The sequence below is a fragment of the Malaclemys terrapin genome, chromosome 22 (genome assembly GCF_027887155.1).
Source record: "Malaclemys terrapin pileata isolate rMalTer1 chromosome 22, rMalTer1.hap1, whole genome shotgun sequence".
NCBI classification, from domain to species: Eukaryota; Metazoa; Chordata; order Testudines; family Emydidae; genus Malaclemys; species Malaclemys terrapin.
This window is the reverse complement of record NC_071526.1, coordinates 7,910,788-7,936,572: the sequence shown is the minus strand read 5'-3', so window position 1 is coordinate 7,936,572 and position 25,785 is coordinate 7,910,788. Positions and strand designations below refer to the sequence as shown.

Here is a 25,785-nt window from a genome sequence, read left to right as displayed (position 1 = left end):
CCACTTGCGAAGTCACTCCCTGCTCTCCATGTGTCAGTATATAATGCCTGCATCGGTAACTTTCACTCTCTGCATCTGAAGAAGTGAGGTTTTTACCCACGAAAGCTTATGCCCAAATAAATCTGTTTGCCTTTAAGGTGCCACCAGACTCCTTGTTGTTTTTAAGAAATCTAAGGTGTTGTGGAACACTTTATTTTAAAGAGGAGAGGTTCATTTGGGCGGGGGGCATGCTTGTCCTGCCATAGATTACCAATGAAACTAGCCTCCCATTATAACCTTATTTCCTGCCTCAGACTTCATTTGAGACATACCAGCTTCCCTGAAATTTCCGGGCCGTGTTTAATCTCGGCATAATTTTTCAAAGATGTTAGAAAAAATACCAAATAGAATAAAAGGTTTTCAAACTTGCAGTCTTTCTTTTTAGTGAAATCAAAGGCTCTTTAGGGAGTGTATTATGTAGAGTTTTTATATTTCAAATTGAAGCCTAGTTTGTTTGTGATCCATTGTATTTGTTGTGCTTTCTCCATACTTTGCTTCACCTTAGTTTCATGCCATCGGCTGAATGTGTGGATAAAGATGAGCTCTTTGTGATTGTTTATAGCTGTTGTCCATTATAACATGGTATATTTCTCACTTGTTGCGCTGCTTTGATGAATAGGAAGATAACTTAAAGCTGCAAAGAGCTATGGAATGCAGTGTCGACAGGAGTTATCTTTGTCCATCAGATGGATTAGATAGGAATGCTTGTGGTTTCTAGTTAATCCAGATAATATTATTAAAATTTGTCTTTACATTCTATCAGTTGTTTACACTTGTATTCTGTTTACTATGAACTGTTACTTGCATGACACAACTATTGGTATGTGTGTGAAAATCAAATATTGTTAACTTTTGTGTGCGGACACAAGTCTGTTAATTTTATGAAGCAGTTCAAATTAAAACAGAATCTCGCCCCAATCTAGATGTGCTCTTGAGGACACACTCATACAGGATTTTGCTGGGATTTTGATATACCGCTTTTATGGTAAATCCCTATGTAATCCTGTTAGTCATTTTACCTTTTAAAATACATTTTACACAGAGCAAACATATCCAACATTATAATTTTATGTGTAATTTGCATTGTCCTATATTGCACAGTGACTTGTTTAATTTTTATATCTGCTCTAATGAAGGACATCAAACATTTTGCTTACTTTGAGCATCTCTCCTTTCTGTCATCACTCACGTATAGTGAAAGCATAATCACTGCAGCAAGCTTACAACCTGCAGGGTGCTTCTGATATTAGAAGAGTTAAGTGACAGTAGGCAATAATCTGTCTGCATCATGTGATGTTGTGTACTCTTCCTCCCACGCATGTATATTTGAAGAGTGGTTTCTCCCATCTGTTGTTGGAGATGAGTGCCTTGTGATGTCACTTTTTTTAAATCCCCAAAGCTTTCTGGCAGATTCAACACTTGAACTAACAGTTCTCCTTCTGAATGGAAGAAAATCTGCACCGGTATGTGTAGATGTTCCCGTGGATTGCCCATTCTCCTGAAAGTTTGAAGTGCCTTTTGAGAGTTCAGGGAACCAAAATGTTTTTTTGCATTACACTCGAGCCGATTGAGGAGCTGTGACCCATATAATTCAAAATGACATTCAAACAATGCAGCAAGGACTACTAGGTAAAATTTGGGCTATTAATTTAGTAGCCAATTCTAGAAAAACAGTTCCAATAATCTTTCTGGCCATCAGCTTGTTTAGGCTTAGTGTTACCATTTTGTATGTCTTCTATTGTCGTTGTCTTGAACTGTTCTTTTAGATAACAGTAGAATAAAGTTCCCCAGTATTCTGACCTCATGTAGCGCACTGAGACATGGGAGAGCAGCGCTTTTAGGAAGGAGGTGGACTGACTGATTTAGAGTGGCTAGATAATCTCAAATTGTGGTATATTGGCATCTTATATTAATTTTTTTATGTATTGTACACAAAGCTGCTAAAGAACATTATTAAGGTTGCAAAGTCAAGGAATCAAAAGTAGGATATGCCATAATTGCAGTTGTCTGTGCAACCTTAATTCAGTCTTCCTGTGTGTATGCATTATATCAGGGGTAGGTAACCTCTGGCACGCGTGCCGAAGGCGGCACGCAAGCTGATTTTCAGTGGCACGCACACTGCCCGGGTCCTGGCCACCCGTCTGGGGGGCTCTGAATTTAATTTAATTTTAAATGAAGCCTCTTAAACATTTAAAAAACCTTATTTACTTTACATACAACAATAGTTTAGTTATATATTATAGACTTATAGAAAGAGACCTTCTAAAAATGTTAAAATGTATTACTGGCACACAAAACCTTAAATTAGAGTGAATAAATGAAGATTCAGCACACCACTTCTGAAAGGTTGCCGACCCCTGCATTATATGTTCTTAATTGCATGATAACTTGCTATTTTTTTCCACAAAACTCCTGCTTCATTCAGTGCACAGGAATGACCTGTCCCAGGGATGAATCAAAGCTGTGTAGAGAAGACAACTTGTCTGCACAACTTCTGCTTTTTGTTCCAGAAGTTGGAATGTGTGTAGCAAATGAGGCAGGGGATTGCAGGACGAGAAAGGATGGTCTTGTAGCTAAGGCAGTTGAATGGTGCCTGCCCTGCAGATTCTATCCCTCCCTGCCTCTGCATTCCTATGTGATGATGGGCAAGTCGCTCAGTGGCCACCTCTAAAAAGTTTGGTTTATTTGCATTTTCCTCATTTTCTGGGTGTCTGACTTAAAACTCTATGGTGTGATTTTTCAGAAGTGCTGAGAATGTGCAGCTGTAGGCAATGCAAGCAGTGTTTTGGGCCTATGAATTGCCATATAATGGTACATACTCTGAAAAATCAAGTCGTAGGTATCTCAAACTGGGCACCCCAAATTAGTGGATACTTTTGACCTTAATCTCGCTATGTTTCAGTTCCCTGTCTTTAAAATGGGGACAATATTAATTTCACAGAGGTTTTGTGAAGATTAATGTTTGAAATATTTGGATACTATATTGATTGCCATAAAAAGCCCTCGAGGAAACTTAATAATTTTGTCATGAGAACAGGGTTTGAGTAGTAGGCAGTAAATAAGACATAGGGCCACATATTGACCCATGACATAAAATATGTAATAGCTGCTCACTTAGTGAGCACTGTTCATGCTGTGCACTGAATGAGACAGGATTCCTGTGGTGAAAAACTAGTATGTGATCATGTCCCATTTCTCCCCTTCCCTGGGGCTCCGATCTCAGTCTCTTCCCTTCTTGGCTCCTAGTTTCTATGCCCAACTAGTCTCAATCTCCTTTACCCCCGGCTTCCAGTCCAGTTTCCCTTTTGCTCTCCTGCCCTACTAACCTTCAATCTGTCTTCTTTTTGTACCATCCATGGGGTCCAGCTCTTGTCTATGCATTCAAATTAAGCAGCCTCCTCCGTGCTCCCTGGGCCCAGTGGGTATGTCTACACTGCAGTTAGATACCCATGGCTGGCCTGTGCAAGCTGACTTTGTGTTTGCTGGGCTTGGCCTAAGGAGCTGTTTAATTATGGTGTAGACATTTGGGCTCGGGTTGGAACCTGGTCTTTAGGACCTTGCATGGTGGGAGAGTCCCAGAGCCTGGGCTGCATCCTGAAACTGAATTACAATTAAACAACCACAGTTACGTTAGCCTTAGCCTGAGCTGAGTCACCTGGGCCAGTTTGGGTTTTTAATTGCAGTGTAGGCAAACCCAGTATATGCTTCAGATTAGAGCATGCTCCGCACAGACAAAATTTTTGGGGAATTAAAGCTGCAAGTCTTTTATAACTTGGCCAAATGTGGGTGGATTTTTCACCATGATGGCAAAAGGCATATCCCCAACACACACGACACTCTGTTGCGAAACCTCATGTCTCTGCTCCATAGCGTGGGGGTCTCTAAAACGTCTCAGTGAAAAGATTGTCAGCATATTTTTTTTTTTTTAAACAGGCACAAAACAATATATCTTTTCACAAGCCTCGTTCTCTGAAATGGCTGAACCATTTTGATAGACATTTTTCAAAAATAAAAAAAGTCTGTCAGACATACACTGTGTGAAATTTCAGCCCAAATGTATCTTTATGCTGATATGCTACTTTGTTTTCATACACCCACATAATGCTGTATGTAGGTATGCACATTAAGGTGAGTAGACATTTCATAATAAAAATATGCCAGAGTTCTAGGGAGTGCATTATAAGGTTTAGGGAAGGGAAAACTGAAAATAGGGAGAGAAAATACGGTAAGTGAATTGTTTAATTTTAGTGTGTGTGTGTGTGTGTGTGTGTGTTTTGAGTTCAGATATGGATCCCATTTGTTTTGGTAAACAAAAGAAACTCCATAATAAAATATCTTGTCTATTTTGAATTCCTCCCATGCCACTCTGAAAAGTGGGAGGCAACTTTTTGCCCTACATCCAGGATAAAATTGAAATTCAAGCTCTGATAGTGGAATGCTTCCAGCATTTGCTAGGGGTATGCTAGAAATGGTTATGTTCCTGCATGTAGTCTCCCTTTCCTTTTCTTCTTGCTTGCAGCATGTATTCTTACATTTGTTGATGGAAGGTGGAAAGAAGTACTTTACAGTGATACTGCAATTAGCAGACTCCCCTCCTCCATTTTCACCTCTAATTTTTCACTTCCTAAATTGATGGAATTAAGGAAGGTGGTTAATGTTTCTTATTTGTATTCTTGCTTTTATATTTTAACTGCCAATTTAAAAGTAGAGAGACAAGGTGGATGAGGTAATATCTTTTACTGGACCAACTTCTGTTGCTGAGGGACAAGCTTTAGAGTTTATACAGGTATGTGTAAAACCAAAAGCTTGTCTCTCTCACCAAAAGAAGTTGGTCCAATAATAGATAGTACCTCACGCATCTTGTCTTTCTAATATCCTAGGAGAGAGAGAGCTTTGCCAACATTGCATATAATAATTTGAAAGTAAACATATCTAGCAAGAAACTAGGACGGGACTTTGCAAATAAACCCATAGATAATCTACGGTTAGACTTCATAAAATGAAAATGTGCATTTCCTATTTGGGGCTTGAAATGTTTTTCACCTACATACTAGCCAGAAGCTGAGAGGACATTTTGAGGAGAGGAGCTCAGCTGTTAAAAGCATTGCTGAGATTTTTTTTACTTGGTTGCTGTGGTGGGGGTTTACTTTTTTCATAGAAGCTCTTGGGTAGTTAAATGTAAAAGCCACAACATTCTGCTGGAGAGGACTCATGAGGAAAGATTAAGGCTTAAATGTGTGTAGCCTGTCTCACAAATGATTAAAATGAGGACATGACTCTACAGCACTTCACAGTGTGCTGAGATGTCAGGCTTGGACACTCCTGAGGCAGCTCTAGGTCTCAAATTCTCAGATTCCTCAGTACTCTTTGCTGTCAGTGGGGTTTTTAAAACAAAGTCTTGTAGTCTAGAGGTGTTGTATAGACCAGTGCTTTTGCTTTCTCCAACTTCCAGCCCTAGCTGGAGAAAGATTCTGTTCTTCCCAAGCTTGTCGCTACCTCTTCTATTGCTGCTGCCTAAGAAGCCCAACTGGAGGGGCTCTCCCTTCATAATTGGCAGTCTAGGTAATTTCTTTGGGACAAATCTTCCTTGTTCCGACTGCAGGCTTTTACGCCCTTTCATACCTGAGAAGAGGCTTGTCTATGAAACTATATTGCATTCAAGCATGATTGTGAAGATCAGAGTTACTGATGCTGTATTGATCACAACTGATTGATTAGCTAACTCAATTCTTTGCAGCTGTTTTGTGTTCCAAAAATTTTGTAGGTGAGCCCCTTGTCAGGCAAAGAGAGTATGAGATATATAAATAAATCAGGTGAGAACATCAGAGCGGGAGAACTATTTAGTGTGGAGCAAGGAGGTTTAACCAGGAGTAATGGGATAAAATTAAGAAAGGAAAATATCCCTGACAGGCTGTAGAATGGCTTACTAGTCGTAGGAATGGAAGCCCCAGTTTAGACTAGATTGTACATCACTAGAAAAATATACTGTATGGAGTACTGTGTTTGGGCTGGATAACTTAAGTGTTGTTGTCGTCTCCCCCCCCCCCCCCCCCACCTACTCCCCTGCCTTCTAACTTTAGTAGTCTTTTTGGCACCATCTTAAGAAGTGTTTAAAAAACAAACAAAAACTCCAGGTGGATACCTTATTACTTTGGCCCTCCCCCTCGAGTTCTTGTTACTTGTGTATTGCTGCTTATGTTATTTCCTCACTTTATATCCAACTGCCCGTCTTTTTTTTTTTTTTTTGGTAACTTCTTTCCTGTCTGCTGGTTTCATACTTTTTTTCTTCTCATAATTTCCTTTCTCTCCTCTCCTCCCCTCCCTCCTCCCCTTGGGGGGAAAAAAAAATCAACCTTTTTCTCAACAGCTCTGTCCTCTGAGTTTACGTTGGTCTTTTGTGCAAATTCAGTCTCATCCGTCTACCCTAATGTGGTCCTAATATAACTAATGCCTATTTCCATTAATTTGTGTTCTGAGGCTAGACGGTGATGGATTAACAATCTCTCTGGCCCTGAATATGGTGAAAACGATACTGTACCCCCAGCCCTCCTTCACCCCAGACCGCTGCAGTTTTGAGCCGTGGGTGGATGGGCACCCTAGAGCTCTGAGCTGTCCAGTGACTTCCCATTTTATCATGGATATTTCTAGTAAAAGTCAAGGACAGGCCACTGGCTTCCATGAATTTTTCTTTATTGCCCATGACCTGTTCGTAACTTTTACTAGTTAGGATATGATTTTATTGTCTGTGACAAAATCTTAGCCTTAGTCATAACACTACTTCTTTAAATCCATCAAAAAAAAATCAGTCTCCTTACCTTGAGTTGACACAGTAGGTTTCAACAGCAGTGTAGGTTTGTATGTGAGGTAGGTACAATAACCTGAGGACAGAACTTCAGTGTATTGGTTGGTTTTATCCTTCTGTGTTGGCTGTCTATTTCTAATTTGATGGCAGTTTGCTATTTATCCACCTTCTCCCATATTTCCCCTTCCCTGCTCCCCACCCCCTTAGGTTTAATACAGTTTTTTTCCTCGTGTTTTCATGAAAAGTTTGATAGGTACCTGAATAGGTATCCTTCACATGCCCTTTCAGTTTTTGGTTAACGGAGCAGAAAATGTTTCAATCTCTCCAAGCTACTATGATGAAACAAATAGTAAACAATAATTAGTTTTTCTCTGTTTACAAAGTGCTGTGTGTCATACATAGCGTTTCAGAGAGCGAGTAGGAATATGGGATCGAGTTAAAGTAAAAATCAGTAAACCAACAAAACTAACCAAAATAAAACTGCATATATTCCACTACTGCTATGTAGTTTCCTTTATGCTGACCATACATTCTCCTTTAATCTCTTTTGATGATGGCAGCTAAATGACTATATTCTTGTTTGTGAGGATTTACCATTTACATTTAAAGAACAAAGTCCTACCTTAATTGTTAGCGGTAATGATTTGGAAATCTTGAATTGACTGCTATTGTATGTATTGTATTGTAAGGTGCCACAAGTACTCCTGTTCTGTTCTTTTTGCGGATACAGACTAACACGGCTGCTACTCTGAAACCTGTCAGTGTATGTGTTGTGGCTCTTGAAGCACTCAGCTGACTGAGTGTGACTGCATAACGAACTCTAGTGGTGTCTTCAGCAAAGCTGTGAAATTTCTTAGTATTTATTTCACTGTTGTTTTGCATGATGAATTTTACTTCTATTAAAATCTACAACTGTACTGTTTTTTTGGCAAGAATACTAATGTGTGTGACTGGAATTAAAACCTTTTTCTAAATCTGTCTGGACCAAACAAACCCTGCATCTCTACATCGAAAGACATGCTCACAGAAATTGAATTCTAGATCAATTTCATTCTAAATGAATCTTCGTCTTCTGTGTAGAGCACAAATTGAAATCAGGTATAGAGAACTGATAAAGAAGCTGACTTTTCTTAGCACTCCAGTAATGCAAGTGTTGAGTAAATCAGCAGCTTTCATACAAAGCTAATCAGATACAACTTAACTTCCTGAGGTGCAGAGGGTGACCTGTTGAATAGTCGCCTTCAGAAGTATTTGATTGCTGAGCTGTTTCCGAGGGGAGGGGCCTGTGGTAACTGTTCTTGCTGCTTCACCAGAAATGGGTGTGGATTGTTAATGTTGTAGGTCAAGGCTGCATTTACATCCTGTTCTTGTCTATAGTTGAAAAGCGTGAGGAGCTTGCATTTTACTGGGTCTGTCTTTTAAATATTAAAAAGGAAACTGAATTGTGAAGAAATGTAAAGGTCTGTGCCTCTTCTGGGTAGTCTCTTGTTTTGAGTCCTTGTAAAAAAGGTAAGTTTAGACGACTGAAGCTAGATTTCCTTAATTTGATTTGATGTTAGAATTGTATAACTTTTATTTACTGAAAAAAAAAAACACAATTGAAAACCCTACTGCTTCTGGTTTAACCTTTTAACTTGGTAAAAACAGGTAGTGAGGAGTAATATTGAAACAGATTTGTGGGTTGGAATGTAAATGGATCTTTGCTGTAAATTAATTTTATCTTTGCAACAAGTCTATTCTATACTTGGTTTTATTTCATCATTGAAAATTATCTCTGCAAAGGCTTTGTTTAAATAGTTTAAAAAGAAACTGGTAATGCTTGAATATAAATATGGTACTTCTGTGTTTTGGGGCAGATTTTTTTTCTAGGTTTCTATATTTTTATGTATGTTGTGGCCTTTATATGAACTTAGAGGAAATTGAAGCTAGGAACCTGAACAAAATTAGCACAAAAACGTTTCTCTTTTTCCATAAATAAAGTTTTTACAGTCCCAAACTCGAGATGGTAAGTAGGTAGATGTAAATTGCAATTAGTACTTCTCTAAAACACAATATTTAATAAAGGTTTTATTTACCTTAAAGGTCTAAGTTCTTTGCATTGGGTAGCACCATAATCCATTTCAGTGAAAACACTCTTAGTAGGATAATATTTTGATAATATTCCTTTTAAAAAAACAAACAAACAAATATTGGAAAGCACTTACACATCTTATTTCACAGTGAGATTTTCAAACTACAGGACAACTTTTCTGATTGGGCTATAACTTTTGGGTTAGTTGAAAACTCTTTCCTCCCCAATATTTATGCAGGACATATGGTCGGTCTCCAATGCTACCAGTATGCTAACAGCATGTGATTGAATGCTAAATTTTGCAGTTTTGACTCATGCAAAACTCCCATTGCCTGAAGCAATTCTGATGAACTGCAGGATTTGTCTTATCATGGTTCTTATGCTTAAATAATAAAGCCCTCTGCCTTTCATCCAGGGGTTAAGTACAGCCCAACAATACAGTTTTCTTCCTTCCTGCCAGAGTCACTTAAAAATTATCTGGAACACCTGAATCAGCTCCCTGTTAATCAGAGAATGCAGTTTTAGGGTCCTATTGGATTAATCACTGCTCCTGGTCAAGCAAGCTGAGGAATGGCTTCTCCCACATCTTTGGGCATAGTCCTTTGGCTAGGCCAGTGGTTCTCAAACTCTATTCCCCCCCCCCCCCCCCCCCCCGGACCACTTGAAAATTGCTGAGGGTCTCAGCGGATCAGTTAATGATCTTTCCAAATGTTGTTTGTACGTTAGCTAACTATTGTAAAGCGCTTTGGATAAAAGCACTATATAAAAAAACCCTATAATAATTAACGTTTTTCTACAAATAAAAGCACACAACTGCTATTTTAATATCGGTAGTCTTACCTTTCTAATGTGATGGATGTGCCCTCTCTTTCTCTCTCCCCCGCCGCGGCAGCCCCCGAGCGGCCGCTGGGAAGGAGGGGGGTGTCTCTCCCCCCCGCCAGAGCTGAGCCTGGAGGGGGCGACCATCTCTCCCCAGCAGCGGGAGCCCTGGAGCTGGGGAAAGTCGCCTCTTTCTCTGGCCACTGCAGCCCTGCATGTCCCAAATTTCCCCCATCCCTTCTTCTCACCCCACTGCCCCCTCCCACCTACCCCTTATTCCCCCTCAAGGCCACTACCTTACCTTACAGGTGCATCTTCTCCAGGATCCAGGCACCTAATTAGTGGAGCTATGCCTGTCCAGCTCCACTAATCAGGCGGATGGCCCTTCGTTCTGTTGTGTGCGGCTGCCCACGCGCACACCTTAGAAGGAACTATCTGTGGACCACCTGAATGGAGCTCGCAGACCACAATTAGAGAACCTCTTGGGTGAGGATGTAACCATATGAAACTATTCTTCTTCCAACCTCCATTTTGGACATCTTCAACCTGCTACTTTCCTTATGTAGAGTGAGAGTCTCTTGAAAGCGCTAGGTGATACAAAGTGCCCCATCTTGCCAGAGCTTAGGGCACTCCACTAGCTCTCTCCATTCAACTCTGGGTCCACTTGACCGTCCTGATTCTTATCTTCACTTAATGGCCTGAGGATTAGTTCTTAAGGACTCTCTGCATTCACAGTCCACCAAGGCAGTTGAGTTTATGGGAATGCTACAGTTGTTGGAGCCCATGATGAAACTTGCAAGAGATGGGGACCAAGCATTGTCTTTGGAAGCTCTTTGACTGTAGAAATTGTGCCATCAGTGATCAGGGTGTGACTGAGTCTGTTTTGTGAGCAAGCTACAAGACTCATCTTTGCACAAGACTATCTCAACAGCAGAGGCTGAAAAGTGACTGGGTATCATGGATGAAGAATGGAAGGTGACAGATTCTCCCATTAAATAACAGTTAACTAATTCCAGGAAGGGTGGAAGAGCAGAGCTTTTTTGGCATACAGAAAGCTGTTCATACATTTGTATTTGGCTTCTAGGTGCTAATATGATATAGACATACATCGTTTAATTTCAGTTGCTCTTTTTAGAGTTCATCCCTGCTGTTCCAGCCAGGAGACTTTGAATCTTTCCCTTAACTTTTGCATATTCTTGTCAAAAAGTGGATTTGGAGTGATCATAAATTAAACAATGAAAAGATTACATGAGATAGAGATGCATGTGAGATTTGGTTTTAATAGCTGCATTAAAATGATGGAAATGCTCACTCTTCAAAACCATTAATATTTAGAGCTGTTTATTCATACTTTTTAGATCTGTGTAACCAACTGTAATTTTATACAGATCTGTACATACCAGAACTCTTATCTGGCAGTACAGACAAGAACACATTTTAACAATGATGTTTTTTTTTTTTTTTTAAAGGGCAGTTGCATTTGTGTCTAACGTTAGGTATAACATAAACGCCCGTGTGCATGTAATGTGGGACAACCTTTTGATTTGGATTGTAACTCTCTGAACAATTGATACTTCCTGTCATCAAAGTATTAATGGAAGCACTCAGTATAAATTATGCAAATAAAACTGAGTGCAAAACACTAATCCATTATAAACTTTCAGCAGTCTTAAGCATGTTTGTGGCTTTTGAGTGCTCATTGTGTATTAGGAACAGGAGTTGCAGAATAAATTGGCATTAATAGTTGAAGTTATAGACGTTTGCATTAAGATTTCATAAGTTGCAGAGGGGTGTGCTACATTGTTGCTTCTTGTCACTCTCACACAATAGCCATGAATTGTTTAAGTAGCTTAATCCTGAAACATTTGCTTGTCAGTGTGGGAATTGCAACCACAGTGGAGGTGAATAATAAACATGGCACACAAATCTAGTTCTGAGGGAGATGATTTTCAAGAATTTGTAAATCATAGGCTCACAAAGGTTATAAAAGAGACCAACTCTGTCCCTGTTTGTTAGATATTGAATTGCTCCTGCATTTCATCTGGAATGAATCATGAATTATTAGCCACTTATAACTGTGGATTTACGTGGTATCTGTTAGAGTAATGTATGTTCCATGTCCTAAAGAGGTTGTAATTGAAAGTCCTAGTTCTGAGGTAGTGCCAAGTCCCTTCTGTGAATTTCACAGTGCCCTAAAATTTCATTGAAGCAAGTGGGAATTGGGCTCAAGTCTGAGCAGATTTGGGCCCCAAGGACTGATCCCAACCCTACTGAAATCAATGGAAATCTTTTAATTGACAACTTCAATGAGCTTTAGATCAGGTTCTACCTGGGTGTTTGGGGGGTGTGTTTTTGTTTGTTAAATTTCCAGTTGGGAGACTCAGACTTCAGCTGTGGTCTGCTAAATAAATGTAGCCAGTCAGTTTCAGATCAGGTGATAGAGGCTCTTTTTAAAAAAATAAATTAATTTTTTTTTGCGGGGAGGCATGGGGGGGATGGACACACGTGTGTGTTGTTAGACAAGTCCAAGCGTGGAGCTGTTTTGTTTTGCAGGATGCTTTTTAAAATCTGTCATCGGCCACTAGGTCTAGGTGTATTTTAAATTGCACCTCATATTCTGTTATCACTTTTGCTTTTTTGGGGAGTGTGTGAAAGTGTGTAGAAAGAAAAAAATTACACACTGCAGCAATAGTCAGCACTCTTGACAATTTTGAGAGCTGTGTCAATGGTCAAACTGCAGAGTGCTTTGGAACTGAGTAAGAGTAGCACTTGGATAGTGATTTAAAAATATGAACTCTTGAACATATTTTATAAAACAAGTACATCTGGGAATGGTAAGATACCAGGTAAAGGAACTTATAACATGATGAAATCCAACTGTTTTTATGTACTGATAGTAAGAACAATTAGCAGGTCAAAACAAAGTGCCTTTTTACATTAAATAAAAAAGTTTAAAAATTTGTATACGGTGTTATTTTTCTACACACAAGCCATGTTTTTTTCATAGTTCCTGTTCAGGGTTTAACAGGACACTGACAGATAAAGTCATTTTTAAGAAACCAACTTCCTTAGCTGTATTAACTTTAGAATATTAGAAGTATCTTAGTAAAATAACTTTGAAATTCTGGTGCTAAAGTTTTCAGTAATGCAGTTTATTTTCTTACTTTAAGAGATCCCTTAGGCTTAGGACTTGCAATACAAACACTGCATGAGTACTAAAGAGCCAAAAAAAGGGAACGGGTCCATTTTCATTACTGCTAAGTAGGATGCAGAAAGGAAACAAACAGGTAAAAAGCACATTTTAAAGGATCATTTTTCTTGGATTGTAAAACTTTTGTTTATTTACACAGTCTAGGCTTACACAGCTAGTAGAACATCCTTTTTAATTTAAAACGTACTTTCCTTGTACTTCCATTATATTTTAAGATTTGATTTACGATAAGCAAATGTGAATGAGGGTAGTATTTTTAATCAGATAAATGCCCTCTTGCTGGCTTCACGGTCTTGCCCACATTTTCAAAGGAATGCCTTATAAGCCAGGTGCACGTCCAATCAGACACAATTTATGTGAATTATTCTGTGTTTTTCATTCTGTAAAACTGAGCTACTGGCCAGAAATACTTGTGACCATTTACTTAAGCTCTTGTAATAGTTTACAAAAGGAAATTGTTTCAATTTGCCCCTGAGGAAATCCAGAGGAGGTGGATTTTAAGAACGTTTTCATTATAGGACAGAAAGCTGGTTTTGCATAAGCCATCTGTCTGACCAGGAGTTGGTGAGATCACAGCTGCTTTTTGCCCTCTCTCCGGTTTTTCACTGTGGATACAGTTGAAGGGGCTTCTTGCTGTGGTTGTAGCCTTAACAATGATATCAACAGAGCTTGCAGAAAAGAGGATTTGTGTGGTATTTTATTCTCTTGTGCTCCATGAATGTGGATTTCAGCAACATTGTTTTGTTAGTTCTGTTGTCAGCAACACATTGAAAATAATAGGTCATTTGTCTGGTATTAAGGCTGTGACATGCAGGGCACTCTTGGATTAAACAGAAGCATAATTTAGCTGCAAAAAACAATAGAGTTCTTGATATTGAGGGTTTTTTCTAGATTATATAAACTGAACAGGACAAATGGTGGCTTTGAGGCCAAAGTGGTGATACTAATCAGATATGTTCTGGTCTCATCATAAAAATACGTTGCTATGTCATTCAAAATGTACTTTTATTTATATAGCACCTGAAAGTGTTAGGTGCCTGATAAGGGAATGAGACAGTCTCTGTCCCAAAGAGCTTGTATTCACAGCCCTCATCTTCCAATTGGATGGAATACTGTTAACTTTAATGGGGCTTTAGTTAGTACAAAGGTCCAGATTAGTAGATCATATTGCATGACTGGGGCCTAAGAATAAGAGATGGAAAAAATGAGGAACAAACAGGAGAGGACTATGGTTACAAAACTAGGGCGGTGCAGTTACTAAAGTTAAGCTACCAGAGAGCACACAGCTATCTGTACATCCTTTAAAAATACCTATTTTTGGTCAAATAACATTTATTGTGTCTCTTACTAATATATAAAGTCACTAATTTTATAACCTGATGTATTTGTACTTTAGAAGTACTTTTTAAAAATACATTTATTTTTGTATGTTAATACTTGGTTTTTGTAGATGTTAAAACTTAGTTTAAATTGCTCTTTTTAAAATGTTTTCCCTCCTTTTCTTTATTTGCCCTTCTCTATTCTGTCCTTAGCTGACTGCAGGTTTCCTTAGTGTGTCTTCAGTTTTGTGTAGTAGTAAAAAACTTGTGAGCTACTTAGTTTTCCCAGTTGGGTTTAATACAAACTGAAATTGCACACTGGTGATATTGTGGGTGGAGTGCTGAGAGAACCCAGGGCTATCGCTCAGATGCAGGAGTAGGGAAAACTGATGTAAAACTTCAAAGCCCTGCCCCAGGTTTCCCCAGCACACCCCCTGGGGTCTGATTAGAAATGTCTGTTTATAGTTAGCCTGTTTCTCTTTAATGCAGTTGAGTTGGGGAGGTTAAGCTTTTCCCAGTTCAGTATTTTAATACAAAATGAAACAGAAGCTTAATAGGGCTGCGGGTGGGGACCGGGGATCTGCCGCCATGTCTTGTCTGGAAGGAAAGGTCTTGGGCAGTAGGAGGGAAAATATATAGAAGGAACAGAGGGAACAAAGGGAGAGGCAGTGCAATTATACAAAAGTAAGAGCAGAGCAGCTGTGGTTGTAAAGGAGGGAGGCCTAGACTAATGGACAAGTACAAGTTGAGCATAAAGGTATAATTTATACATGACATATTGTGTGTCTATATAGCCTGTAGAACAGTTTACAATCAATTGAGATGAAAGGCATTATATTAATACAAGGAATTAATACTGTGACTTGGAATACATGAGAAGTTCTAGTGACCCAGTCCCTGGAACACATTCATTCACAAATACAAGGCCTGTTGGCCGTGATATCTTAATTATGGGGGGGTGGCTTGCATTTCCCCTGTCTGATAGTGTTCCATCCATGCTAGTTTCATTTAATGAATAATGTTAAAACAAAGGATTTTTTTGTCCATTGAATATTGAAATTGCTAATCTGTAAACTGAGACTTCTACCTTTTGTTAAGTCATTAAAACAAAAATAGCATAAATAGGGCAACATTAATCTTGTATAGTGATGTCAATTACTTTTGGCTTTTGTGATGGCTTTTGTCCTGATCTGGTTTCTCAATTCAGTCTTGAAGGTCAGTTCCATTGGTTAAGTACAGACAGATTTGATACTAATATTGAGTGTTACAGAGGTAGAAATAGCAGAAAATGTCTCAGACAAACAAAATGGAAGTTCAAGTGACCAGCCATTCTGAAGATGGTTGTGATTGAAGTTGGTCCAGAAAAGTGTTTAAACTTTTTTCATTCTCTCTCATAAAGACAAGTATTGAATACACACAACCATCAGCATGTAACTTACTTCTCCTGACTTTGTTTCTTTAAAGAAATAAAGCATAGTGAAGGTAAGATTTGTGCATGCTTCTTCCACATAGCTGTCTATGCATCTCCTCGGTGCTGCAGCACCATGATTGTGGGCCTGATTTCAATAGAAACGATCTTAAATTGTGGGGTGGCTTTCTGAAGTGGGCAGATGAAATAAGTTAAGAACCTGAATGAGACTATAAAAATCGTTTTGCTTGTGATAATAAGTGAGAATTTAAACCCAGGACTCCAGAGGTGAGAGGCATTTCTAGGACCTTGGAGACTTTGGTCCAAGTGGTGGTTCAAGGGCCAGATCCAGTCTGTAGGATGATTCTGTCTGTCCCCCATGAATAATTTTCAGTTGCATGTGCTCCTTGTGGTGGCTGTAAGGCTGCTGCCAGAGTCTCCTCCTTGAGTCAGGAGGTACCCGCTTTCAAATGTCTGCTGTGAGCATATCTGTGTGTTGTGGTGTGTGGTTTGTGGATTTGAAACTTAGCACGTTTAAACGTGCTGCAACAATAATCAGGGTGCAAGTAATCGCAATGGCTGCAGTAAGAAAAGAAAAGTAGATGTAGAGAATAGAACATGTCAAACTAAGTGGTTAGCATCACCTATGGAGGAAACAGCACAGAGGCTCAGAAAATGTATCGGCTTCCTTGAGGAGAGGAATGCAGAGTATAGGGATTTGCCCCTTTGTTTACAAGCTTGGTGGCTGAGTGTGGATGAGTGCCTTCTATGCTTTTCTTCACTTAGAAAGGAGAGCCTTGCATTTCTGAAAGAAGAGAAAATAAGCAACATCACCCAGTTTCAAGAGCAGCTGGATGACCAAGCACTTCTCTGCTCACTGGCCTTCCTAGCAGATATAACCGCTTATCTCAGTGTACTCACTCAGTCTCTAGCTGCAAGGTAGAGATCAGAGTATTTCTACTCTTATGGATCATGTCAGTGCATTCCGCAGAAAACCTGGACTCTTCAGTGTGCCCCTTCAGAAGAATATCACCCATTTTCCATCATGCAAGGAAATCGCAACTGGGATGGCTGATGTTCTTTTGCAGCTTCTTGGAAATTTTATGTTAGATATCTTAGCCGAGTTCATTGCCGATTTTGAAAGTTCTCAGTTATAAAACACATGAAGTCAAAATATCATAACAAATTGGAGAACAACACCCTGGGCTACTATCCCTGACTTGCCTCTATGAAGACTGATGTCCACATTTGGACTCTAGTGCAAGGAAAACCTTTTCTTCAGGGATCTTACTAAGAGGTGAGTTATTCTCAATTTAATTTGATATTATTTCTTAAGCCCATTTATGTCTTAATGGCTAAATCATCCTAAAAATGATCTGATTCTATAATCTGGAATTCTGTTTCTGAATGTGGCCCATGGAGATGCCCCAAATCTAGCATCTGGCCTACAGTATTGAAAAGGTTGGACCATATGTTATCTGCTTACCTAGTCTTATCACTGACCTTACAGACTTCATACTGGAACTCAGCTGTGGTGACCTAGTGATCCATTACCATATTAGGGTAGGAGTTGGATATAGTGGTTCAAAGGCAAGAGTGAACGCAAATACCCCCTCCTAGTAATAGTATAATAGCTGCACAGACAGGCAGAAGGTATCAGCATAATTATTTGGTTCAGGAGCAGACTTGGGGTTAATAAAGTGTTTGCCATGTATTCGTTCTCCCAGGGGATCAAAGGGACTCCCAACAGCTGAGCTATTCAAATGAAGAGGCGAGAGCCATCTCCCAGCGAGAAGTGCACTACTAAAATGAGGCAGCCAAAAATGGGGCCAGATAAAAAGTAATCTCTGCTCCCTACCGCTTGTCAGAACCTGAAGAATATACTTTGGGGAAATAGCTTTTTTTTTTAAAAAAAAGCAGTGAAATCCCTAAAACTGTAATTTTCTCCACAGCTGGTAATTGTGTTTAAACAGTGAAAACACACGCAGACTGAATTAGTACTTTCCCTGTTGTTTTAGTTAGCTAGTCCTCTTGAAAAAGTCATGCCACAAATGGGACACCTTTAAGAACTGCTTAAATGGTGGTAGTGTGAAGGTTTGTCTTACTACATCGTATTTAAGTGCTTGGTGGAAAGCTGGCTCATGAAGGTTCTGTCACTTCTTCTATTGTAGAAGATCAGTGACTGGTCATATGCAAATACTGATCCCTGGGAAGTGAACAGCAGTTTTTCACTCAAGATGGCTTTGAATCAAATGAGTTTACAAATATGTTGCATCATCTGCGTCAGCTGTTTGTTGATATAATTAAGGAATGAAAACTCCACCACATATCCCTGTTCATAAAGATTAAAAAGGGAAACTGCCTTGTTTCACTGCCTGATGCAAAAAATGTGGTCCCATAGTTGGTGAAGCAGGCGATGGTACTCTTTCATACAGAGGTGGCTCTTTCATATGTTTCTGTGGTGATGGGTGCTGTAGAAAAACTGAAAAGGTTCATAGGGAAGAGCAGGACTTAATTAACATTAATATTTTAATTTTGTATAATTGGCTGTTTAACAAAGAAGACTGTCTTCACTTAATCATTTTCTTTTCATCCTAATTTGGAGTCCCCTGCAAACTGGCTTCCACATCCTGCTCAAATTGTCGTTTTTTGGAGTGGTTTCATTCCAATCTTTCCCTCTTCTTGGTGGAAAGGAGGAATTCTTATTCAGTGCCAAACTAGATTTCTTTGGTACTTTCTCAGTTTTCTAGACCACTTCCAGTAGTATACAGAAGTTTAGATTGCACATCATCTAGGTACTGTAGTAGCCATTGCGCATATGCTGCAGACTTTTTTCTCCTTTCTGATCTGTCTTACTTACGGTCTTCAGTTTTATAGTCACCTTTGCAATTAAAGTAAGGAAAAACATCAGAAGTGGATTCATTGCTGTGCTAGTGCTAGTACTGTCGGGGCTCATCAGAGGTAGTTTCCACTTTTCTGATTTCTAGGCCGGGGGTTTTCAGGACAAATTATTCGGTGGCCTCAGAGTGCAGGCATCAACTCTTGCTTGTGGCTGCTTTCACTCTCTTTTTCCTAAAATACTTAATTAGCTTGAGGAAAAACAAATAAATTCGCACAGATACACATACAAATCATTGTAATTTATTTATTGCTAGCTAGTAAGTCTGTTTTGAAAAGTGATATTAACAAACATACAAGTATCACTTTTCACAGCAGACTTGCGCAGCCCCGGCAAGCCTGGGAACAAATTAAACCCTGGATGGGGGATGCAGTGGAGCCCATAGGGGAGGGGTGATCGGGGGGGGGCTGGAACCTGGAGCTCTGCAGACAGTGGACAGAGCCCGGGGATGCTGAAGCTGCACAGATGGAGCTTGGGGCCTGCTGCCATGCAGCCGGAGCCCAGGGCTGGAGCCTGGAGCCCTGCAGCCGGAGCCTGCCGCCCTGCCGGCTCAAGGCTTAAGCCCAAAGCCTGAGCCCCGCTGCCCCTGGGAAGGTGGGCAATTCACTGGCTGCCAGCTCCTCCAGTGTTGTGCCCCTGACGTCTCCAGAGGGGGGCAGGGCCCAAACCCTGCTGGTGGCCCCAGAAACTGACACTGAGACGGTGCATCCAGGAACATCAGGGATGGGGAGAGGCCGCTGCTCCCCCCAGATCATAGCCCAGGAGGCTGTGGCCTCAAGAGAAGCGCCTGGTGGCCACATTTGAAGTAATGCTGCTCTAGGCAATGAGGCACAGTACAGGCACCATATAGCACATTTTAAAAGACAGAAACTCTTATGGTTTACAAAGTGGAGATAAGGGTTTTGACGGCATTGTGTGTAATACACATCTTTAAGATGATTGCTTTTGGGAACAGATTGTTCTTCTTTCCTTCAGTTTTCTCTGTGCTACTGCAGTTACACACATGGTGCTGAACATTGGAAGGGAAGGGAAATTAAAGGTGGCAGAACATTAAGACAGAGTGGTGGTAGTAATTTGAGAAATGTCTAAGGAAAATATAAGGGGAAAGAATTTTCTCTTGAGAATAAGATGTAGATGTCTGTTTTTGTGAAGCATAATAGTGATTTTGCCATATCCTTTTGAGTCCTTAATATGTATTTGTAAAGTTGAATCACTTTAAATTTCCCACTAGACAACATGCTACTACATGACTGTATCGGATATGTGCTTTGTCCTCTTCTTGGGCTGTTAGAAGTTGTCTTGCTATGTAGCAGTCGTTCTTGTCGTCTTAAGATGGAGTTGACTGTCTTCAGTAGGATCCTTTTCCAGGCCCAATGTAGGGTGGTCACTTTTAATATGAGTGCTTTGAGAATGAATGCATGACCCATCACTTCTTGATTTCAAACTTTTTAAAACCTGAACTCCTTTTTTTCCTTAAACCTTTTCTCTTTTCTTCTTTTCTCAATCTTTGATGACTTCATTATCTTTCCTTTTGCCCAACTCACAACCTTGGGGTCCCTACTGACTCCTACTTTTCCTTCTCTCCTCACATATCTTGCCATGCCCTGCTCGCTTCAGTATCTGCTTCTATTTCTCTCTTTCCAATGGCAAAATCTCAGTATACTTTTTTCTGAGCTTCCTCCTAGATTGTGGTAAACTTCTGTCTCACCATCCAGCTCTTGCCTCTTCATCTAGTAACATAATGCAAATTTCTTCTTTGCTTTTTGTGTTGATATCCGTTATCCCATACTCCATTTCCCTCCCCTGGTTCCCAGTCTTCTACTTCATAAAGTTCTGTAACTCACCTACATCTTTGTCCTCATTGTCTGTTTCACCCCTGTTAATGTTTTACTCTATGCTGTGTGCATCTGCCTTGCTGAACCGTTCTTCCATTCACATTTCTGTGGGAATTTTGTCCTCCACACTGCTACATGTGTTTGGAAGAACCAAAAGTGATAGAGAAATACTTTCATACACAACACATCATTTGGCTTTGGAACTCATTGCCAGAAGATGTACTTGAGGCCAAGAATTTAGCACGATTCAAAGAGGGACTAGACATTTTATGAGGGCAATAAGAGTTCTAGCATTGTCATAGTTAATACTAATAAAATAGTATTGGAAGGAGGAGAGAACCTCATGTTTCAGAGTTTGTCAGTATCTTATGATGAGACTTTCATGCAGGGTAGGCAACTCCATAGCTACCTATAGTAGACTTTCTTACACTTTTTCTGTGAAATATCTGAAATATCTGACCACTGCGGGAGGTAGGACCTTGGACTAAGTTGACCATAGGTTTGATCTAGTACGGTAGATTCTGTATTTCTAAAGTGCTATGTACACTATGGTATTGTAGCAAGAATAATGACGAGATGGGGATTCTTGAGGCTCTAACTCTTCTCTTCTCCTTTGCTTGCTCCACCATGGTTGTAAAGAACGAATTAGCCACTAATGTTTTGTTTTGATGTAATTAATTCATAACTATTCTATACTTCCTTCCTTCTCTCCCTGCCTCTCTCCCACCCCTCCCTCCCCAACCCCCCAAAATAAAGAACTGATGTCTTTGAACAACATTTTAAATTATTTGAAAGACTGTGATCCACGCATCACTGCCTTGGAAACATGTCATGTTATAACCTGGCACAAGGGAGAACTAAAATACATTTTACTGAACTGTCCTCTCTTTTTAAAATGTCAAACAATGGAAAGGAGGAGAACCTTCAGTTTCTTTTTGTTCTACACTGAACATCCTTTCTTATCTTGGCAATTAGGTCTTGTATAGTCTAAGGTCACTGATATTCCTTGTAATAGTATTAAAAAGTGACTAGCTTACAGAAAGCTTGTTGACAAAACTTGTAACTAGACTCTGGAATTCTGAGGGTTTCCCCCTCACTCTCCCCCACACTCTTTACCAGCTGGTGACTGAAGGTCAAAAAACAAAACTACTTTTACAAGGGAAGAGATCTTGGAATCAGTTCAGAGCTACATCAGTATTTAGTTATCTGCTGAAATATATATATTTTTTTGAGTGGACAGCAATTTTGAGATGTTTAGTAATCAATTTAAGGCCTGATCCTGCAAACCCTATTTCCTAATTGAAGTCCATAGGAGTACTTGTGTGAGCAAGGGATTGTGGGATTTGGTCTGTGTGACTTAAGAAATAGAGTTGTGCTCAATTTCCATTTAAAGAGACACTGTTTGGTAGTATAAACCCAAAACTTTGGATTGTGTGGTTTTATTTGTGTTTTTGTTTTTGCTTTTAAAGAGTCTTTTAAAGAGTCTTAATCCTTTTGAGTATTATTTACAATGAAGGTAAGCAATTTGTTTTTGAAAAATTATTTCAAACCTGACGTCCCTTTAATGCAATTTGTCTTGGGGTGGGGGAGAGAAGCTGCGGGGGTTGAATAACGAAAACCACACAGTGCACCCAAACCTCGTTGCCGTACAGTTGCTTCTGTAAGCATTTAAATACAATGTGATGAGTGCATAGAGGAGAGGCAGAATCAGTCTGAGGGCAGGTCTACACTACCCACCTGAATCGGCGGGTAGAAATCGATCTCTCAGGGATCGAATTATCGCGTCTCGTCGGGACGCGACAATTGATCCCCGAATCGACGCTTCTACTCCACCAGCGGAGGTAGGAGTAAGCGCCGTCGACGGGGGAGCCGCAGAAGTCGATTTGCCGCCGTCTTCACAGCGGGGTAAGTCGGCTCCGATACGTCGAATTCAGCTACGCTTTTCGTGTAGCTGAATTTGCGTATCTTAAATCGATTCCCCCCCCCCCCCCCCGTGAGGACGTAGCCTCATTTCAGTGCATGAGCTAGCCATGGCCAGGCATGCTTAATGCAGCCATTTGGAATCTGCTACAGAAAAGCAGTAGCCAACTAAAGCCTTTGAAATCTTTTAGTCTCAAACATCTTTCATACTCTAATAATACGTATGCGTGTGTGTTTGTGTGTACACATGCTATTATTTAGCAGGCTGCTCTTTATCAGAAGAGTACATAGGTCCCTTTTGGATCCTAATTATAGCCTTGGCTTGGAAACAACCGAAGGGAAAATAACAAAAGCAAAAACCATTTCACTAAGTGCCTGAAAAACTGTGAAGGCAGGAGACCAAGCTCTGTTGCTATACCTCCAGCATAAATGAGGCGTAGTGTGAGTAAACACATCTGTGCACAGGAAAAAAATCTTTTGTGAAGTGTTGATGGTAAATCTATTCCAGTTCACTCAGCTGAAGTATACTGCCTCTGTCTCTGAGCAGAAGAAGCTATTCTGTTAGAAACTATATAGTACTGATAGTGAGAGTTTTGAATGTAACTTGCTGAGTCGGTGTCTCATTTTCAGTTTGTGTTAAAGACATAAGTGGAATGACTCTTCTAAAGTAAAAGCACTATTGACTCTGACCTGTGGATAATGCCAATCAGAAAAATTAGTTTTTGACTCACTGTAGTTGTCATCCAATATGGTTAACTCATGAGCCTTCACTTGCATTCAAATTTGCATTGTTTAATATAAGGGACCGTATACATCCTACTGTATCTGAGGCTAAAATTCTATTGATTAGGTTCTAGTGGTGGCCGATGGAATGCTGTTCTGTTACCATGGCCCCTTGCTGAGACTGTACTCTTATCTGATCAGATTTTGGTGTTTTCTTTGTTTTGTGCCTACTCGTTTGCCTTGCTGTTCTTAACTTTGACGCAGACTTGTGAAAGGAGCAGGAAATCATCGCTGTCTGTAAACTGCAGGTTGCTAACACTGTCTGGTCAACGTGTTACATTGACCTATTTGTCTACACTCAAAGTTGACTCCAGCTGATTTAAGAGCCCTGTTATGGAGACGCAGTAAAATCACCTCCCCAAATGGTGGTGAGCCATGGTTGACCTACTGAGATCAATGCAGTGTGAGTGTGAAACTGCGTGACCTTTGTCGAACCAGTAGTCCTTCAGCAGATGTCCCACAACGTCCCATGCCCTGTGACCGTGATTGCTCTGGTAATTATTGTAAATGTCACTGCCCATGGATCACAGAGACTGGAAAGCCCCTTTGCCCTCCTCTCCTCATTGAAAACATCCCACATGTTTTTGAAATGCCTTTCTGATTGCCCAGCTTTGCGAGCACAATTACGAGTTCTCCCTTGTGTACAACTGACCAACCAACCATGCTGTCTCTACGCACTAGACATGCTTCTGCTTGGAGTCGGCATTAGGAATTGGGTCTCCTTGGCCTGTTATGAAAAGTCTGTGTGAGCACAGCTGTGGACCAATATGACTCTAAGGCCATGTCTACACTACAAACTTTGGGTGACAAGTTATGTCAGCATGCAGCCGCCGAAGTTAGTACATCACTCTTGTACGTGCATACTTGGCTGCTTGGATGGGAATAGCATGTACTCACCAGGAGTGCCTGTGTCTAAGCAAAATGTGAATAGAAACATGGACATATGTGAAAAGCAAAAATAGAAACATGGACATATGTGAAAAGGAGTAGGGAAGATATCTGCAGTGAGATTCTGAGAGCCAGTGCTGCACTGGACTGCGAACAAAGGCCCTGGAGGGCCAACATGTCAGACAGCTTGGAGACGGACAGAGCGGAGAGGAGACAGTCTCAGCAGGAAACAAAGCAGGAGATGCACCAGAGGACAATGGGTCATCTTAGGCAGCAAACCCAAATGCTGCAGACCCTGGTTGACCTATTGGTCAAAAATCCTAGACTTCCCACCCTTTGCAGTCCTGAGAGAACTCCATGGTAGCAGTTCCCTGCACTCCGCAGCATGCCACATGGCATCATTGGCCTCATCCTTACCCCCATCACTCCATGATATGGGACAGCAAGGAAAACCACACCTTCACATACCCGGACCTGTGTGAACCACAGTTAGTGTACTTGCAGCTAGAAGCGACAATATTTGTGCACTGAAATGGACAGAAATGTTTGTTGCCTTTCAGATTTTAAAGTTCTGTTTTGTTAATTTATTATGTTAGTTTATATTGCATTGCCTGTTCTCTTGCACAGTGTTTTTCTGCACTGTTTTTGACACAAATTTCTATTTTTTGAAAATGAAGAATTTTATTAGTTCACAACCCATCATGCAGAATGCTTAGTGATATTCAGAGCACCCAGTACATGTAAACGTACAGCACCACAGAAGTAATAGGATAAGGAGACGCCCAGTCCTGTACATAAATGTACAGCAAGCGTTGCATAGTTCATAGCTTCAGTAAAACGCAGTCAGTTATAAATGTACAGCAAGCACAACATGGTTCCTACCAGCACCCAAAGCCAGGATCAGTCTAGCACGGAACGATACTGTGGCTGACCATTAAAGTGCTCTTTCAAAGCCTACCTCAACAGCATAACTTCATATTGAGCTCTTATAATGACCCATGTGTCTCGCTGTTTGAACTCAGCAGGCAGCTGCTCCACCTCCACCCTGGTGGCAGTTTTTCCCCCCTTGTCTCATCGATATTATGCGCACACACCATGCAGCTATAACCATTGGGATGTTTTTCTCATTGAGATCCAGTCTAGTGAGTAACCACCACCAGCATCCCTTCAGTCTACCAAAAGCACATTCAACTGTCATTCTGCACTGCTGAGCTGTAGTTGAACCTTTCCTTGGTGCTGTTAAGGTGGTTAGTGTATAGCTTTATGAGCAAGGGGTAGGCTGGGTCCCCTTGAATCACTGTTGGCATTGAAGTATTGTCAATGGGTAATCTGGTTTGGAAAGAGTGCCCCTGCGTGCAACTTTCCGGACAGTCCTGTGTTCTTAAAGTTGCAAGTATCATGCATTTTCCCTCACCAGCCCATGTTGATATTGGTAAAGCATCCCTGATGATCCATCAGTGTTTGCATAACCATAGAAAAATAGCCTTTTCTATTGATGTACTCTGTGGCAACGTGGGCTGGTGCCAAACTAGGGATATGCTAGCTGTCCATTGCGCCCCTGCTGCAAATCCATCCACTATGAACTGCATGTTGCTGAGTCACAGTCCTGTGTGGACCTACATGCTTGCGTGTCAACAGCCCCCATTGTGGATTTTTTCAATTCCCAAATGCTTTTCCATTGACTGGTAGCAATCTGGTATTAAAAGCATCTGGAGTGTGATCACCACACACTTCTCCCATGTCAACAGAGCTCTCGTTCTGCTGTCCCTGCAAAGAAAGGTAGGGGTGAGC

At 40.5% G+C, this 25,785-nt stretch overlaps 1 protein-coding gene across 4 annotated transcripts in view; it reads left to right on the top strand.

Annotated features, from left to right (window-relative positions):
• EPB41 (erythrocyte membrane protein band 4.1) overlaps positions 1 to 25,785 on the top strand; it is a 167,732-nt gene that overhangs the window by 38,940 nt on the left and 103,007 nt on the right. The window contains exon 1 of one of the 4 annotated variants that reach the window (XM_054011725.1): positions 8,269 to 8,350. The exons of 2 other annotated variants lie outside the window; for them this stretch is intronic. The gene's annotated coding sequence lies outside the window, so the exon portion shown is untranslated. Of the gene's footprint in view, positions 1 to 8,268; positions 8,351 to 16,868; positions 16,967 to 25,785 lie in introns of those variants that run through there. One more of the 4 variants, XM_054011726.1, reaches the window with a different exon arrangement.